Source organism: Sus scrofa, chromosome 4 (genome assembly GCF_000003025.6).
Source record: "Sus scrofa isolate TJ Tabasco breed Duroc chromosome 4, Sscrofa11.1, whole genome shotgun sequence".
NCBI lineage: Eukaryota > Metazoa > Chordata > Mammalia > Artiodactyla > Suidae > Sus > Sus scrofa.
Window position 1 is genome coordinate 128,817,111 of NC_010446.5, and position 19,480 is coordinate 128,836,590.

General features: G+C 47.8%; 1 long non-coding RNA gene across 1 annotated transcript in view; it reads right to left on the bottom strand.

The window, feature by feature from the left end:
• The window catches only part of LOC106510248, a 48,824-nt gene continuing 44,501 nt past the window's right edge, over positions 15,158–19,480 (bottom strand). Inside the window, exons 10-11 of the long non-coding RNA XR_001308601.2 lie at positions 18,048–18,113; positions 15,158–17,606 (exon numbers count right to left, since the gene is read on the bottom strand). This is a non-coding gene — a long non-coding RNA (uncharacterized LOC106510248). The remainder of the gene's footprint in view (positions 17,607–18,047; positions 18,114–19,480) is intronic.

Consider the following 19,480-nt stretch of genomic DNA (forward strand, 5'->3'; position numbering starts at 1 on the left):
CAGCGCTAAGTGACAAAGGCTTTCCATGCATTTTCTCATCAGCTTCTCACAACATCTGGCCTGTGAAGTAAGTACTATTATTACCCCATTTGCAAACAAGACAATAAAGGCTAGGAGAGGCCAGGCAATTTGCCCAAAGTCAGAGAGGTGACAGATGGAGGGAGCCATGGGTCTCAACAAGGCTTCTCTCATTCTGGAGCCCGCACACTTAAAACAAATATTAGGAGGAGACGATCTTAGACAGACACAGGATTGCAGCGTATTCACACCGGGCTGAAGAAAGGGTGCTCGAACCCAAGCATGGGAGTTGCTGGGAAACCCGGCTCGTTGTATGAGAAACTTTATAATAATTCTTCGAGTTGTCTCACGCAGCTCTCCTCTCATGCTTTTCCACACCATTTCAGGTCAAATTGACCATTTCCTTGAATGAGGACAATTATATTAATTGCAAAGGGTTTTCTGTTTTCTGTCTGTAAGGACTCCGGGTTCAGAATTTTAAGGTGGTATGTTTCTGTGGGTTGTATTTCTAGGTCTGCCCATATTTCTGTTCCTATGAACTACTGCACAGATCTGAGTAATGTGAGGGTCAAAGACATGTACCTTTACTTTATAAAATAAACTAGCTGTGGCTGCCCTTGAAAGCCAGGCGCTGCTCCGTCCTCGGTGCCACCTTGAAGCCACCATGGGAGATGCACGAGTCACCCTCAGTTTCGAAAAGAAGCAATCCATTTCCACGTTGCAATCTACTTGAAATAATCTCCCCAATTACATGGAAGTAATTTACCCTGTATTTGTGCTGTGCTTCGGACTATCAAATATCTCTTTCTCTCACCCCCAGGGGCAGCAGCTGGGATTAAAACTTCCACGACCAGCCGGGCTGGGGCTTTATTATTTAACTCTTATTATTTAACTCTTTCCTGCTCACCGAGGGGCAGAAAGGGTTGGTAGCCGAGGACAACCGAAGACCCCTTTCGCCGAAGACACGCTATGGCAATAGTCACCTTCTGATGTCAGATCCATCCTCTTTCCAAAACTGCTTATGGTCTTTCGTACAAATGCTTTCTCCAGCACTGAGGCTGACCTACATAAAGCTGAGCGTGCAAAAGCAACACATTTCATCAAGTCACACGTGGACCCGTGCAGGACCAAACAGACACATCCTATTGTTTGCTGCAAAGATCAGGCAGAGCTCAAGCGGCCGAGCCCAGTGGCCCCTCTCCGCTGGGAAAAGTCTCACTTTCCACCCCCGCCCTGGGGCCACCAAAGCCCGCAGCAGGGGTGTGTCTACTTCCAATTCTCCGTCCTGGGTGGAGCCCCCAAATCCGTGGGCTTCCTCCCGCTGTCTCCTACGGAGAGGAAGACAAAGCCTTTTCCCATCACTCCTGGCTTCTCACCCCCAGAACCATGGGTGATGTGACCTCTCCCATACAGTCGACTTACGACCTAGAGCTGTTTTAGGTTTATAGAAAAACGGAGCAGAAAGTACACACAGGGCTATACACCCTCCCCCCACCCCGCAGTTTCCAGCACCATGACCCCCCCGGCCTTGAGCCTGACTTTTTGATAGAACCGTCCAGTCTCGTGGTTCTGGAGTTCCCTGAGCTTGAGATGACAAAGGACACGGCCCGGCCCGTGGATGTTCCGAAGAGAACGCGGCCTTCGGGACGCCCCCCTCATTGGGGGGCACCAGCCGCTCCCCATCCTGAGCTGAGCCCTCTCCTCCTCCTCAGCCTCGACCGGCCCGGAGGCCCCGAAACACCAGCCAGACGGGGGTGGAGGTGCGAATGGCTCTGGCAAGAGGCTGAAGACAGCAAGTTTCAACAGGGTGTTTTGAAGAGATTGTTGGCGACATGGTCTCGTTCAATTACACGGGCTCAGCCTTCCCTGAGTAAACGCTTATGAGACCAGTTTGGCAGGCATCACGGGGCTGTTGTCGCTAAGAGTTGGCCCCACAAATCTCTTTGACCCAGGTCGCTGTGCTAGGGCGACGCTCCCCGTGCCTGGCCCTCTTTCTGCACCAGCTTTTAATTGCTAATGAATTAAACTTTCCGGGGAGATAAGAATCACGTTGTTTGTGTGCACACGGGCTGCACGGCCAACAAGGACCATATCAATAAACCGGCTCGGAGCTGTAGCTGCGGGCGGCCCCGCGGCGCCTGGGTTCAGGAGCAGCCTGGGCAGCCCCCACGCAGAAGGGCTGCCACAGGCTCACGCAGTGTTCAAAGCCGCAGCTCACACCCGCACCTCAGACATTACACCTAATTATGCTATTTGTCAGGATGGGAACCTGCTCCCCACACCGTAAGTGGTCCTGAGGCTCCAGTGTGGGGCTGAGCCCCGTAAATATGCCAGGTCGACTCTGTAGGATTCGGAGCCCACGAGGCTGCGCGGCGTTTGTGGAAACGGGCGTGATCCGTCCTGGTGCGCATCCTGTTCCCCAGGAGGACCCGCGTTTCTCCTTGGTCCTGCCCCGATCCGAGGGGAACGGTGTGTGCGTTTATTTTTGGAAACGCACTGCAACATCTGCAGGCATCTCCTACGAAATACAGAGCACTCGGTCCACCAAGGTGTTGGGGGTGCTGGTGGGGAGGGGCTGTGTGTTTATCCGAGTTCAAAGGAGGGCGGCCCGGGGGGGAAAGGACAGCCCAGCCACTCTAGTCAACAACGCTGGATTGCACTTTTGCACACTGCTAAAAGAGCAGCTCTTAGAAGCTCGCATCACAAGACAAAAACAATGGCAACTACGGAAGGGGACCGAGGTCAACTAGCCTCAGGTGCTCATCATTTCACGACGTACACAAATGTCGAATCATGATGTCACACACCCAAAACTCGTGTAACGTAACGTTATTTGTCAGGGATCGCACAATAAATAAATAAATACAGTGCTGTCATGACCAGGAGAGATAGCTAATGCCTAGAGGGCTGAGTCCTGCTTTGGGCCTGGCTCCTGATCTTGGGACTGTCGAGTGTCATGTGGTTGATAGTCTTTGCCTGTCAGCAGGAGTGGTGTGGTGTGATGAGAACACGAACCATTGTTTTGGCTGTGTGTTAAGTGCACAGAATCCTCTGGTGCTGTAAGAACGTGTGTGTGTGTGTGTGTGTGTGTGTGTGTGTGTGTGCGCCTTCCTCTGCTCCACCCCCTCTGAGGTGGTAGCAGATCCAGGCAGCGAGGGTGAGTTGACGCACTGGAAGCTGGTCAGAAGGCCTGCAAATCACTAAGCATCAGTCAAGAGGCTTCAAAAGTGAATTTAATGTGATCAACCAGAGACTGAAATCACACATCGAGGCCCTAGGAGAGCTCAGGGCGAACCCAGTCACGGGGGTCGTTTCACTCCCCAAATCCCGCCTCTGGCTTCCAGGCAGACCCGGTAAATCTGCGAGAGTTTATGAGGCCGTTGTTCACCCCGACGTGTAGGGACGCTGCCTCCAGCAGGTAGATGTTGAACCTATGTGACTGTCAGCCTCTTTCCACGTGCATGTCCAAATCCTGAAATCCACCTCAACTCACTATAGCTATTCATTTTTAAAATCGTCAACTTGTCTAGACGTAGCTCGGATTCCCTGAAATGAGATCTTTTTCTGGGTCCCACATTTGCTGCGGTAGAAACCCCACCCCCGCCCCGCCTTTAGGTCAGGTGCCCAAACCAAAGGCCATCACTGCTGCTGACTTCCGAGACTTCATATTCTCACTTTTCACCGGAAGGGAGGCAGGGGTTGGGGGGGAGGCAATCAGCCCCCCGCCCGGGCTCCGCTCCCCTCTGCACAGGAGCACCAGGCCTTGGTTCCAGTCAGGCCTACCTTGTACCTGGAGGGCCCTTCCTTTTTCTTTTTTTCTTTTTGCTTTTTTTAGGTCCTCACCGATGGCATATGGAGGTTCCCAGGCTAGGGCTCTAATTGGCACTACAGCTGCCGGCCTACTCTACAGCCACGGCAACGCGGGATCCGAGCTGCATCTATGGCCCTCACCACAGCTCTGGCAATGCCAGATCCTTAACCCACTGAGCGAGGCCAGGGATGGAACCCACAGCCTCATGGTTCCTGGTCGGATTCATTTCTGCTGTGCCACGACGGGGACTGCCTGGCGTGCCCTTTCTACCCAAATCTTGGCTACGCTACAAGATCCCAGTCCCTGGGTTCCGGTGACCAACACCAGGCCATTCTAATCTCACCGTCGTAGACGTTTAGATTTGCCATTCATAGGACGCCATTCGGGGATGGTTTAAAGTGTGTTGCTTTGCCTTGACCTCTAATTGGAGGGTCTGTAGTAGCGTCTGCGCACATCTCCGGAGTTTCCACAGCGCGCTGCCAGAAACACAGCCAGCACCCGCTTCGGAGGACATCACATGGATCACTGACACATGGATGTTCCTGCCTGCCGTCCCCTCCATAACAGGTGGAGCACCCCCCCCACACACACACTAAGCGCATCGTAAGAGGACCATGATGTGGACATAGGAAGAACTAGTGTTTTGAAGCCAAACAGATCCAAGTTCAAATCCCAGTCCAACTACTTTGTTTGATCTTGGGCAACTTCAACTTTTCTGAGCCTCCCGTTCCTAAGCTGCAAAGTGAGGACGAATAATACAAACTTTATTTCCATGTGGGGATGATTCAGTGCGTCTGCGTCTGTACTACGCCTGGCACGGTTCTTGGCACATATTAAGGAACCCAAACATGCCAGGTCCTGTCTTTCCCCCTCATCTTCCTCCTCTCTCTGTCCCCACCCTTTCATGTCAAGGCAAACTTTGCCAAAACCAAGAGAGACTGAAACGTCCCCTCTGTGTGCTTTTGGCCGCAGAACAGAACTATAGCCTGTCTCAAGCATCCCATCCACAGGCTGGGGAGTACCTACCTTGAGCTGATCACACCCCGCGTGTTGCAGAGAGGATGCTGGTTGATGTACTTCCTGCGGTTATGACGTGGACACGGATGTAATAGGAATGCCTGGTCTTTGAGGTCTACAGCTGTCTACCAGAAGCACAGCCAGCACCCACTTAAGAAGACATCAGATGGATCACTGATACTTGCATTTTCCTGACTGCCCTTCATTCGTCCACCTCAGTGGGAGAACAGGGAGACCCTGTGCATCTTCTGCCCACGGGAGGGGTCAAACACCCCCACTCCAAGCAGACGGAGTGTCCTCCCTGTGTCACAGGAACATGGCCTGGAAAAGCTGAGGGCCGTGTATGACATGATTACCTATTTACTGGAGACAGTTGTGTCGTAACTAATCATCTAGTCTAATACCACTGAGGACCATCAGACTGAAAGGTCGAGGGTGTAAGATTAGGGAGAAAGCAGCCTTAAAAGTGCATTTAAAAGGGCCTCACAGATCAAAATTCCGCCTCAGATCCTACCTTGCTGCCACGGCTCCTGGCCTTTTGGGGGCTGAGAAATGCCACCACCTTTCAAACTCAGGGTGTTTTTACAGCCTCCACTCCTGGGGGCTTTATCCCATGACGTCTCTTAATTAGCAGTTGGCAATGATGATTTCACCTTGTGTGATGGCGCATTAGCTCTATGAAGGAAAAGTCTATACTAGGAGTGTCTTGACACACTCGTAGTGGAAGTTTTTGCCCCAAACGTTATTTTTCCCTTGGGACCAGCTTAAGACAAGTTCTATTTGCTTCTATTTGTGGTTCCCTCTTTCTAAGAAAACTGAATGGTCATCATTCCTAGAGATTTTCATCATACAAACTATTTTTTAGATCTTAAAAACCTCATATGAAAAACCACCCTTTATTCCTCACGGTTAAAAGCCTGAATGGACATCTGGACTTTGTTCCTCTTTATTAATAAAGGAAAAGTCTCGTCACAGTTCAAATTCCATAGAGGAATCCCTTGAAGAATCACTCTGTGGTTCTGATGGTGCAAACGTGGCCAGGAAGACATTTATTTTAATTCCAGATATTTGAGTCCTTTTCCTGGATGCTTTCAAAAGCTGCTCTCGCTTCAGTCCCTGACAGCTTCAAACCCTGATACTTTGAAATGCCTCAGAATAGAACATCTTTGGAGAAAGATCTAGACATCCCCTCTTCTTCCAGGAAAAACAAAAACATAAAACCCATAACTCTGAGAATAGAATGGGTTCTGCTGAGGTAATAAATTAGCCCTGAAATTCCAATAGATTATCAAGACAAAGGTGTATCTTTTTCGTTCTAGTTAATATTCATCACAGAGTATTAAGATGCTCTGCTCCTATGGTGACTCAGGGGCCAGGTTGAAGGTGGTTACACCACCTGGCCATGTCTCCACACAGAAGAAAGAGGAGACAAGGAGATCTCATCAGTATCCTTCTATGCTGGGTCTCAGAACAGACACCATCCCACTTCTAGAGCAGATGTTACTGGTCCCTGTAAGTTCCAGGAAATGGGGTCTTCCCCATGTGGAAAATAAGAGGAGAGCCAGATATTGGTGAAACCCAGGATGTCTAACACACACACACACATGTGCGCCACCCACTGTCTACATCAGGGTTTTATGCCTCGAGAAGAGCAAAGCCAACCAAAAAAGGCTGAACACAAAGGAAATCTCTAAGCCTGGATACCCAGTGTATCCAGAATAATGAAAACCGAGTTAAAATACTTACTGTGTACTTTTGTTGAGAAGCATGCAAATTCCTACTCTGCTTTTAATTCCTTGATTTTTTCAATATCGTGTTGTAAGATTTTTTGGTCAAAGTTTTACATTGTAGGTAATAGAAGAATTTCCAAGGAGAAAGATGGGTGCTCACACTTTAAAAGTGTGAGGTCAGTTACTACTTGGTTCATATCACACTCATCGGCACATCCCAAGTTCCTGAATGGAGTCTGAGCTCTTTAGTGTGCTCACCTCCATCAGTTCCTTTGGCTTGTTTGTCTTTGCTCAAAAGGCAAACTCAGAGTTCCTGGTGTGGTATAACAGGATCAGTAGTGTCTTAGAAGTGCTGGGATGTAGGTTTAACCCCAGGCCTGACCGGCTTAGTGGGTTAAGGATCTGGCATTGCTGCAGCTGTGGCTTGGGTTGCAGCTATGGTTCGGATCTGATCCTTGACCTGGGAACTCCTGATGCCAAGGGGCAGCCAAAAAAAAAAGACAAACTCATACCCAAAATGGAGCCTGGCACAGGGCCCAACACAGAAGATATTCAGTGTAAGCAACAATGCTTAGGAATAACAAATGAGTGTGAACTTAGAAGCATCAATACCAAGGGTATTTAGACCAATTTCTAGCTTCATACTCAAGGTCATGACAATAAAATTCAAAATCAGTGTGTCTTACCTACCATACATGGTAAGTAGCACCAAGGGCAGTACTGATTACACTGAAAGGATAATTAGGAAAAGGACAAAGACTTTCATGTTTGCCTCCAATTTTGAATCTGTCCTCCCCCATTCTCTTCCCCATTTGCACAGTTTCTTATGAGACAGTTTTCATTCATCAAGGAGGCAACACCACCACAGCCTCACACCAGAGGAAGCCACTGTGCAGTTGTCACTCCCCATCTGAAGAGAGAAGCCACCAGTCTTTCTTGGAAATAAGGTGCAATCAAAAGTAGTTGTCTAATTCTTCTCTTAGTAGAAGAAAATGCTGGCCAGGATTATGCAAGGAGACTTCTCCATTGGAAGAGCCTGATTTAGAACTCAGCCATTCTCTGATCCTTACAGGAGAACAAAGTCATGTCAGAAAAGCAGCTAATATGAGGTGGAAAGGTTCTTCATTTCAATCAGACTTTTATTAGACAAAATAAATAAATAAATAATATGTAGCATGCAGTGAGTATTGCTTCATGTTGGGCAGCATCCTAAGGTGACCACACTGAACTTGGGTTCACTCACCTGCCACACAGAAAAGCCAACCTACAGACACTGGGTTGTGGTGAAGGAAAGTACAGCATTTATCTGCAGGGTATCAAGCGAGGAGAATGGGCAGCTGGCGCTCAAAAGACCCAAACTCCCCTAAGGCTTTCAGGGAAGGGTTTTTAAAGGCAAATTTGGGGGTAAGGGTTGCAGAGTACCTAACTCTCTTGTGATCCTTTGGTGGCAAGGTAACGGTGTTTTGGGAAATTAATTATCAACATTCTGGTTCCAACCAGCCTGGGGTCTACATGCTTGTGATCAGTATGTAGTTACCACCCTCCACCTGGTTGGGGGGTGGTTTCTGCAGGACAGTTCAAAGATATGCAGTAGATTGTTAAGTAGATCCCCAGAGGAGGAGCTAGGACTCTATTTTATTGATGAGCTGTGGTTCAGCCTATCTTGTTTAAATGCATTTCCTTTGTCTCTGCATTCTCTCACTTCCCTAATTAGTAACTGCTCAAATTTGCTCTTTGGAACTCAGGGCAGGCCTATAAGACTAAAGCCTTTTTCTACAAGCAAGAAATGGGGGGGCTTGGAGGGGTTTTGTATGCAAAGGGGCCATGCAGTTTCCTGCTCGGTTTCAATCCCCTCTTTTCTTTGACATGCCTCAATCCTGAGGGGAACATGGGTGGGATGGGAAAGGGAGTAAGTTTTGGATAGAGAGGTTAGTCAGGGAAAGTTGGTTTCAGGAGGATGTGGCTTCATTAAGCATGATACGTATACTACATTTCCCCATGGTGGGGTCATGTACCCCATGAGTTGTGCATGACAAAAAGAATTATTTAAACATTTATTTCTCTTTATTTTATAATTTTATTATTTAATTTCCTTTCTTTGCTTTTCTTTTTCTTTTTTTTTTTTCAGCTGCACCTGTGGCATCTGGAAGTTCCCAGGCTAGAGATCAAAACAGAGTTGCAGCTGCCAGCCTATACTGCAACCACAGCCATGCCAGATCCAATCTGCATCTGTGACCTATACCACAGCTCATGGCAACACCGGATCCTTAACTCACTGATCAGGGCCAAGGATCAAACCCAAATCATCATGGATACTATGTAGGGTTCTTAACCTGCTGAGCTACAGTGGGAACTCCTAATTTCTGTTTTTGGGTATTTTGCAATTTACATAATATATAGTACAATGGTTTCTGTATAAAAAATAAATATATACTCAGATATATATAAGTTGAAAGTACATAAATGATGGTTTGCCCAATTTTGTTTGTTTGTTTTGACAGATGAGATAGGGTGATGCTGATTCTGTTTACCGAATAGGAAACAGAAGCTTAAAAATGTCAAAATGACTTGTCCAAAATGTCAAGGCTCTAAATGGCAGAGCTGGAACCACAGTGTCTGATTCCAAAGTCTACGTTGTCTGGCATGATCATGAAAGGAATTCCTGGTGTTCAAACACGGGTGCTTGAAAACCAATCTCTTTTGTGCCTGCAGGAATGAGGCAACCTCTGGGGTAGAAGAAACTGCATACTTTGATCATCTTCCACAGCGAATTAGGAGGAAAAGAAGACGAAAAGAAACTGAAGGAACTAAAGCCAGGCAGACGCTAGGTAGTAAATGCAAAAGAACTCAAAAAAAGGGAAAATCAAAGGGAAATGTCACAGCCCTTGGACCAACACCCTATTGGTCACCCATCCCCTCCCTGTCCTCCCACGGAAATCAGGTCCCCGGTCCAGGTGGTCCATCGATGGAACACGTGGAAATGGCTACATTCAGATTCCTATGGTGCCAGGGAGTGGACTGGTGATCAGCACAATTTGAGACACTTAGGGCTTCATCTTGTGCTGCTCGAGTGCTAGGGGTCCCAAGGTGGCCCCTAAAAGCTACACCCACAGGAGAGACATTTTACGTTGTTCAAAACACTTGGAGCTGTGTCAGTTTTTGTGGTTGTTATCTTCCATTTTCTTAACTAGTAATGAGTGAAGCTCATAAATGTTAAGCCAAAAAGCACTAGATGCTCTGTAGGACATTCATTACAGAAGGCTTTGAAGCCCAGGAAGAAGTTGGGAGCACATGGGAAAAAAAAAAACATTAAAACAACTCTACATTGCACACGTTAAAAAAAAAGCAGCGGAGTCTTTAGAGGTAACCAAGTTTCCCAGGCCATCTCTGAGGCCATGATGAAGATTTGATTTTTGAAATCACCATCAAACCCCTTTGCAGAGCATTTGCATAAGTTCTCAAACAATGGGACTGTTTTCATGTAAATTTCTTTTCAGGGAGATGCCTGCTTTCGGAAAGCAGGGTAACTGTAGCTGAGTTTCATCTGGAGCAACATTTTATGGCATCCTGCAGAAGATGCTTTGTCCCAATGATCTGAAAACTGGCGTTTCATGCTTGGTATTAGCCGATCTGCGGTTCAAAATGTGAAGAGAAAGAGGGGCCTTTATTTTTTAGTTAATTACTTGTGACTAATATGTGGGGGCACTTTTCCCAGAATTTCCTGGGAAGACCTGGAATCCAGAAACCCACTGCACAACCTCCATGAAGCAGGTGACTCCATCACAGGTGTGACCGCAGAGGGAAAAGAAAAGAAAAGCGACTCACCAGGACAAGCCTGGCTTCAGTGAGGAATCTTTCTGTGTTTCAGAAATCTGACTCTTCTCTTCAACTGCCCCAGTCGTCTTCCAGGCTGAGAAAAGGGAGACCAGAAAGCCACACAAATATGTAAAAAAGTGAGATTTGTCGGAAATAGAACTGACTGCTCCATGGAGAACAAGATTTTCCTTCCTCAGAGACTTTATAATGAAAAAGGCAAACAAACCAAAACCAAAACCAAACCCTCTGCCCGGTTTGAGGTTTTTCTCAGACAGTTTTATCTGAAAATGACAGTAAATCAGTTAATTGATCCTTTTCTCGACTCTTCCTGTCTCTTGCTTTATTTCTCAAGGAATCCTGCATTCTCCAAATTCCCAAGCACTCCCAGGGCAGTTCTGAGTACAATAGAATGTTATGTGGTTGTTTTCCTGAATTCTGCATCAATTCTTCTCCACATTTGCAGAGAACACGGCTCCTGGCGGTGGAAGCCTCCAAGAGGTAAGGTTCCTACCGCTTCCGATTAGCCACAGTCCTCAAGGCACCTGCACGCAAGGTCTGTCCTGATGGCAAGTTCAGGGTAGAGCTGTGTCAGCTCATTGAATCATTTGCCATGAAATACTGGCCATCTTACTCTTATGGGGAGTCCTACCTAAGTTAGCAGCATATTTTTGTGTAATTAAATACTGATCCTACCAGGAAGAATTCAGGGACTTGACGTTGTCATAAATATTGTTGGAAATGAAGTGTTTCAACTGAAAAATAATAGCAATAGTAATAACACTATTCAGACCCTGAGTTTTCTCCCCATGCTTAAAGGGCCACCACTCCTTGGGCCGCTGTAGGGCCTCCCGCCACCTTCCCCAGCAGAATCATACCCCCCTTTCAATCCATCTCTTTTTTACGTTTTTCTCTGACCAATTGAAGCCTTCTGTTTCCAAGGACCCCCTTTGGACCCCTTAGGAGCTGGAAGAGGTGCAGGCCCTGGGTGCGGGAAGCCGAGGCCAGGGGACATCCCCTAACGCAGTGGCTGCCGCGTCCTGCCGGGCTCTCCAGATGCCTGCTGCGGGCCAGGGGAGGCAAACTAGCCAGGCCGAGCCATCTCCATCGTCATCTGCAAGGTGATGGAGCTCTGGGTTGCGCGGCCAGTGGGCTCGCAGCATCCGCAGCCTCCGCAGCCTCCGCAGCCTCCGCAGACTCCACAGCCTCGGGAGAGCACGCAGGGTGGAGACGGAGGCCAGAGACCCACGAGGCCGGCTTGCGGCTCTGGTGTGACCGCGGCAGCGGAGGAAACGCCAGCAGCAGGGGAAAAACAGATTGCCTCTTGGTGACTCATTTAGCTCCTGGATTGGACAGCTCTCTCTCCCCTGCTGGCAGTTTGGCTCCACATCAATAGTTCGGATACCAGGCTGAATAGCTTAAAATAATTAAGGGGAAAAAAATCTGCAAAACTGCTAGCCATCCAACTCTTTACTCTGTGCTCAAAGACAGAGGACAAATGACATCTAGGTTATTCAATATGAAGTCACTGGATGTGCTGCCCATTTGGTCCAAAAAGCGGAAAACTGGATAAAAGTCAAATTTATAATTCAGCATAGATGGCCTGTTTGTCCTTGAGGCGGTCCATGAATTTTGGCCAGGCAGACCTGGGACATGTGGAAATAATGTGGGGGGCGGGAGGGGGGGGCAGAAACCAGGGATGATTTTGCCCCCGCTCAGCTTCCACCCCCGGGAAAAAAAATGAAAACGTCACTAAAATGCGTGAATGTGAAGGAGCTGGAACCCGAGCCCAGAGTTTAGTGGCAGTTTCACCTTTACATGTGCCAGTTTCCGATGCTTTCCATCCAAGGCGCGAGAGCAGAGCAACAGGCTGGCTGGGGGGCTCGGTACGGGAGGGTCCCTTAACATTATAGAGACTTCCTTTGGAGCAGATCCCAGTCTGGTATTTGCATATTTATGACCTAGGGACTATGACAGGCATTCCATTTATTAGTGCAGGGCTGCTATAGTTAATAGTCTGTCAGCATTTCCATTATAAACCCCGTTTTTCAGTGTGTTAATATCTCAGCTGTTAGAAATCACATCAGGCTGAAAAGTGGTCTTCAGCCTCTCCAGGCCACAGCGTGGGGAGCTGCTGCTGCTGCTGCTGCTGCTGCTGCTGCTGGTGACAGGGCTTTGAACCCCACCAAGGCACTTCGCTGAGCCAACGAGTCTGACGCTGGGTGCTGGCAGGCCCGCGGACGTCTCGGATCCTGAGAAAGGCTGTGGGCGTCTCTTCCCAGAGCCCCCAAGTCCCCAGGTCCTCCTTCCCTCTGTCTGGGCCCTTGTGATGCTGCGGGCTTTGACTCTCGAGTTAGAAGATTGGGGTTTCAGGGCAAAGATTCCAAGTTCTGACTTGGCAGAGTGGTCTCCCCCCTGACTTCGCTGGAGTGGGGAGGGGGCGGAAAGAGCCTCGGAGCACAGCTGCCATGCCAGATGCAGCCGTCCCCCGCTTCCTTCCGTCAGACGTTGGGAGTTGGCTCATGCCGTCATGGAGGCCAGCAAGCCCACGTTCTACAGGATGGGCCAGCAGGCTAGAGACCCAGGGAGGAGTTGACCCTGCCGTGCAGGTCTGAAGGCCATCTGCTGGCAGAGTTCTCTTTTTCTCAAGGGAGGTCTGTCTTTCTCTTAAGGCTTTCAACCCATCAGATGAGGCCTGCTCACAGGGCGGCCCGTGAAATTAACCATCACAGGGAGCAAGTGGCTTCCCTCAAAGGTTATTGTCCTGGATGTGCATTTCCCTTAAAAATACCTTCCCAGCAACATCCAGACACGTCTGACCAAGCATCTGGGGAGTGCGGCCTTACCAAGCTGCCTCATTTCTCTTTTAAACGACTCAGGGTGCCCTCTGGTAGAAGCGCATGGGTGGGCGTGTCTTCGGCTGCATTCTCGAGCGAGGGCGCCGGTGTCTAGGGACTCCTGATGATCCAGAAAGGCAGCCCGCTCTTTCCAAACCTGACAGGAAGCTGCCAAGTAATTCAGTGACATCCGAACCTCCCTTGGGATTTGAGGAGCTTTGGAAGAAGAGGAAAGAGGCAGGTTGCCTTCTCATTAATAAGTCAATCATCTAAGAAAATGAGTAGTGACTCCTGTTGCATGGCTCCCTGGCACATCTCAGGAGAAGCCCCACATCCTCACAGCCCCACCCCGGAGCCCAAACCCTTCAGTAGAAGCTGGAGAGTTTGGGGTTAGCGAATGTGAACTACGACATCGAGAATAGATAAGCAATGAGGTCCTGCTGTCCAGCACAGGGACCCCTAGCCCGTCTCCCGGGGTAGACCCGGATGGAAGATAGTATGAGAGAAAGAATGTGTACATGCAGGACCGGATCACTATGCCGAACAGCAGGAATTGGCACAACACTGCAAATCAATGAGGGTTTAATTCCAAAAAGACAAGCTCTGGGAGAGTCTGGCCCTCAGCAAGCCCCATTTGTATTTTCTCGGCAGCTCTGACCTTGGGAGCTGCCATGTGTAACACAAGCAATTCTCCTTGTCCTCCCCCACGTTTCTTTCTGGAGTTAGTGGCCTTTATTTTACGTACTTAGGATGTGTCAGACTCCTGGACACATAGAGTAGGGTTTCGGCAGAGAATGACCCTATATCCCTCAATTTAACAGTATAGAAACTTCAAACATAAATTTTAATCCACACATTACAGGTGCTGCCCCCGTGGCTCGCTGGCTGGGGGTAGGGAGCAGGCTGTTGATAAGAAGGCCAAAGGGGCCAATTCAGGCTTGGGAAGCGTAGCCCAGTGTCCCATCCAGAGATGGGACGGTCCATGTCTAAGGTACAGGTAGGACCTCAGTGCCTGTGAGTTTGGCTCATCTTTACTTCCACCCTTTAGATCCCCGTGAAATGAATATGACTTAGGTAATTGCTTTCAGCAGCATCTCTGAACGAGAAGAACAATTACGTAATAAGACATACACCAGGATGTGTGTAATAACAGCATGCCTCACGGAGCCAGGCTAGATGCCAAGAACCACCTAGTCATGCTATGTTATTACAAGAACACACGCCCTCGAGGCATGTTGAAATTATTTTGAGGATTTCTTAACAAAAAAAAAAAAAAGTTTTATTGATCAAAAGAGAACCTTAACTTAAAAAACAATAAAATAAATAATTTTTAAAAGTCTGATCATGATCCCAGAAGGTAACAGAAAAATTACACCTAATCGAACAAAACCCGGAGTGTAAAATTAAAACCTTGTGTTAAGATTCACTCCTGTCACCACAGAACTTAAGATGACAACGTGCAGGAGTTCCCATCGTGGCTCAGTGGTAACAAACCCGACCGGTATCCGTGAGGACAGGGGTTCGATCCCTGGCCTCACGTGGTGGGTCGGGGAGCCAGCGTTGCCCTGAGCTGTGGTGTAGGCCACGAACGCGGCTCGGATCCTGAGTGGCTGTGGCTGTGGCTGTGGTGTGGGCCGGCAACTGTGGCTCCAATTTGACCGCTAGCCTGGGAACTTCCACATGCGGTAGGTGCAGCCCTTAAAAAAAAAAAAAAAAAAAAAAGACAAATTGCCAACTGGGAACAAAATGGAAGCTGGGCTTCAGGGAGAGAAGTTACTGGCATGGTTGTGGCCATTTCACAACCAAAGTTTCAGCTCTTTAGAGCCTGTCCTTCCCCAGCAAAGAGACACTCCGAAGGGGTTTTGGACAGACTTTGCATTTCCCTCCTGGGGTTCTGATAGTCATCGAATCCAAAAAATAATCGCAGAAAGGGGAGAGCTGAGTCTTTACTTCACAGGTGAACCTCTTCAAAGGTGTCTTCCCTCAAATGCCAGGATGTGCTGCATAAAATTCTCAGCCCTTATTTCCACAGCCCCCACACACATAAATATACACACATACACATATACGTGATCAAGTTCCAGGGACTGGTTGGCCTCTGTCTGCATGCTAATTCCATTTCCGTCTCGCCCGTTCTTCTAACTCATTTGGCGGGAACCAAAGCTCCTGTGCCAGGACTGCGTCAGGAGGAGACGGGGGAGGAGCAAGTCATCAAATCAGTGCGTCACTCGTTCGATGGGATTGTATCCACTTCCTGATGAATCGATCAAGGCGAGTAGGGAGGAGAAAGTCTGATAGACTGTGCATCTGCAACTGGGAGGTTTTCTTTGGGTTTTGACGTTTTTTAAATTTTTATTTATTTGTTTGTTTGCTTGTTGGTTTGTTTGTTTGTCTTTTGGGGGCCACACCCATGGCATATGGTTTTGATTTTTTTTTAATTGAGCTAGTCGAGCCTTAAGACAGAAAAGCTCTGATTGTACTTGTTCTGGACGAATTGAATCCCCTCGAACTCACGTGGTAAGGACCTGACCCTTAGTACTTCAGAATTTGGGGATTGGGACTCCCAAGACGTCACATTAAATGAAGCTGTTAGGATGGCCCTGACCCCGCTGGTGCCCTTGCAGGAACTGGAGATTGGGTCGCAGAAACAGCAAGAAGGTGGCCGTCCCCAGCCGAGGAGAGAGGCCTCAGAAGACACACAACCCGGTGACACCTTGACCTTGGACTTCCGGCCTGCAGAACTGTGAGAAAGCCAGGTCTGTGGCTTAAGCCCCCTCCTCTGCAGCCTGAGTACTACCCCCCAACTACTAGTTTATCAATTTAACAAGCATTTGGGGGGCAGAGCTGAGCGTAAGTAATAACGACATAATGCCGAACAAGACAAAGTCCGTGTTGTTTCGGGTCTTACATCCGCCCCAGTAAAGTAATTTGATCAGGCATGAAAGGAAGGGCACCAGAGACGGCTGTGGTTTTGAATCTATTACATGTGTGCCATCCCCGAAATGCCGGTTGTAAACTGATTTTGAATATTTCCAGTGATCTTCGAGGCTCTCTACTAAATATTTCAGCCGCCTGAATGATCAAAAGTACTCAATGATTCAGTAAATGGCCTGCAAATAAGGACTCCAGCTTTGCACGTAAACCCGATCTCAGTCCCCAGTGAGTTCCATATACCCACGGGGTTATCGGTCCCTACTGTAGGCTGTTGATGCCACTCCCGCCCCTCTGGAGCGCGATTGGGCACCCCTCCTCTTGCCTTGACGTTCAGAGATGTCGTGTGGGAACAGCCTGCATGCTGCCATAGGAGGTGCCTCTCTGCCACAGAAATTGTGCAACTCTGCACATCAAGCCCCCGCCACCGAGCCCGTGGCGAAGCCTTGGTGCACACGGCCCTCATGGCTGTGCCCTCGGCCAAGGACCGTTCAAAGGTGTTTGGAGAGGGAATCCATGGTTGAGGAAATATTAGAGGAGTCAAAAGGGATATAAAAACGTGGAGGAAAACAAAAGAAAGTGGAAGATTCTGACCTATTTGAGCTAGAGCGTGGATTCTCAAACTTGTGGGCCCACCTCTGGGTCCCCAGGAGACAGAGGTGGGCCAGGGATTGGCGTTTCTGAGGAGTGCCCAGGTAACGCCGGTGTGGTGCTGCAGGAAGAACCACTGCCTGAGGTCACCAGGACGGTCGCTCTTCCCAGTGCTGGCCTGGCTCCTGGGCTCGCCCCCTGGATGCGGAGCGGGTGGGGTGGCTTGACAGGCGGAGCTGATTCCATGCGCTGGGCAGCTCTCGGTGGAGGAAACTGATGTGACGCTGTGATTAAACGCCCTGGAAGCTGCAGCCCAGCGAGGTGCCCCTGCGGACTCACAGGCTGCTCACAGCCAGACGCAGCCCTGCCCGACGTTGCCCCCTCACCCCCGTGTGTAGGAATAATATCCACCGACCCCCTGCCTCCACTCCTGCATGTGCTTTTAGTACTTCTGCGTAGAAGGTAGTTTGAGTCCGCACCTCTGGGAAGATACAATCTTAGAACCACAGTGTCTGGGAGGCAGGACCCCACGGAGGCATTAGGTGGTGGAGTTCGTATGTGGATGTGGCCACAAGCCAAACCATGTCTGCAGAAACAGAAAACCATGAGCCGCAAAGAGGGGGAGAAAGGTCAGTGACACGACTGGCGAGGTGGGTGTATATTCGCTCTCACAGAATAAGGGTGACAGCAGAATTCCAAGAATTCCATTTCTCGCCCTCTACCATGTTGAAGATCTGAAATTCGGTTGTGAGTAGGTTGGCAATTTTTTCGCAGATTATACTCTCAAGAAGGAAACAGATTAAAACTGAATTCAGGTTGAAGTGTGGCTCTTTTCTAAACACGTAGCTGATGATAACACTGTCAGAAGTGAAAAATCATAGATGATTAAGAAGAAATGGTTCAAAGAACCGATTCTTGCCAAAAAAACATCAGTGAGTTCGAAAATAGTTTTCATTGACAACGCACGTGCCTGTTGGGCATGCCAGAGGAATGTGATGAGAATAAACTTGATTGAACCGTTAAAAGAGTTTCTACTTGTTGGGTCAGATCTTTCTGCTAAACCTCTCACTGTCCAATGCTGTTTTGCTTTTCCTACCTGTTCTGGGCACACCCTCTCACAAACTATGTGAGGCGGGTCTGAGGATCACGCTGTAAATGAGGTTCTGGATTGCTCAAAAAATCGTTCAGCCTAGACAGTTTAAAAGCCTTCTGCTCGTCCAGGTCCCCCGGGAGAAACTTATCCTAAGGAAAAAGAAAGTAACCTTCAAAGCATTACAAACAGGGAAGCCATGTGCTCACCGGGCCATCTGCATTTCCTGAAGCAGCTGTGTGTGGCCGGCCCTCACTGCTCTTGAATATGGTGATCTGGAAATGATGAAGAATTCCTTTATGTGTTTTATCATGGTAAATGTCTGACAAAAGTGAAGATTTACAAATGTTAATATCTTAATTGGAAAGTAAAACAATGATTTGAGACTATTTTTCAAACAGAAATTGGCAAAACAGTTTTGAAGACTATAGCTTATGCTAAGGAAATGAAGAAATGAGTAAGCACTCAAATTCAGTTGGTGAAAATACAAAATGATATAGTCCTTTTGGAGAGCAGGTTGGCAATGACCGTCAGAATTCCAAATGTACCCATCCTATGAGGCACCAGAGCGCAGGAGCTGAGAGAGCCTGTGTTTCAGTCCTGGCTCTACCACTTAGAGCTGTGAGACAGCAAGCAAGTTACCTAACTTCTCTGAACCCAAGTGTATCTTCTGCAAAACCGAGATAATAACAGTATCTATACTATTATGGGAATGAAAAAAAGCTGGTATTTCAAAGTGTTTACAATGGCGCCTGGCATGGAGGAAACCCTTTGTAACCTAAAATACAACTTCCAGAAAAATATTTTACAAAAATTCCAGTTAAATGTCTAAGTTCAGTGCACCACTGCTTCCCACAGCATATAAGGGGAAACTAAATCTGGATTTCCATTGCTAAGATACTATATAAATAAATAGTGATATGTCTGTGTGATTGAATAGTGTACATCTCTTTAAGGAATGGGGTAGAGTTACACATACCCCAGGACAATATTTTACTGTGTACAAAAACAAATTATAAAACAGTATGTTCAGTATAATCCCTCTACTGGAAAAAGAGTGTGGGGTGTGTGTGTGTGTGTGTGTGTGTGGTGTGTTTATAGTAAAAATGCATATGCCATGCTAACAGTGTTTACCTCTGAGGAGTAGGACTGAAGAAGGGAAAAGGACACATTCAAACCTTTCTTCTCTATTATTTGAATTTTTTAAGGTAAACTTGAATTACTTTTATAATTTAAAAAGTTTTAAATTATTAGTCTGAGCATAGTTTTCATTTAAAGAATTGTTTTCTTTTTAAGAAAAAAAATCAGAATTATAGCCAGGGGGTGGATGCTACTATTATCATTGACACAGATGACCAGCCAGGAAATGAGATTGTAGGAATAGTCCATTTAGTTAAATGTTTTGGCCACTGAGATCTATGTGAGCATAAAATATAGAAACACTTACAAAATAAGCTTTTGTAATATAGTAAATAGAGAGTAATAAGATTTGGTCAGTCTGCTGGAGATTAAGCCCACCTGATCTTATAGGAAAACAGGCCTAAAATATTTCAAATGTAGAGTTATATTAAAAACCACAGTTTCACACTGCAGATCTCAACAAATCAACTATTGTATTGTGTTGTCTGAGGGAACGCACAGG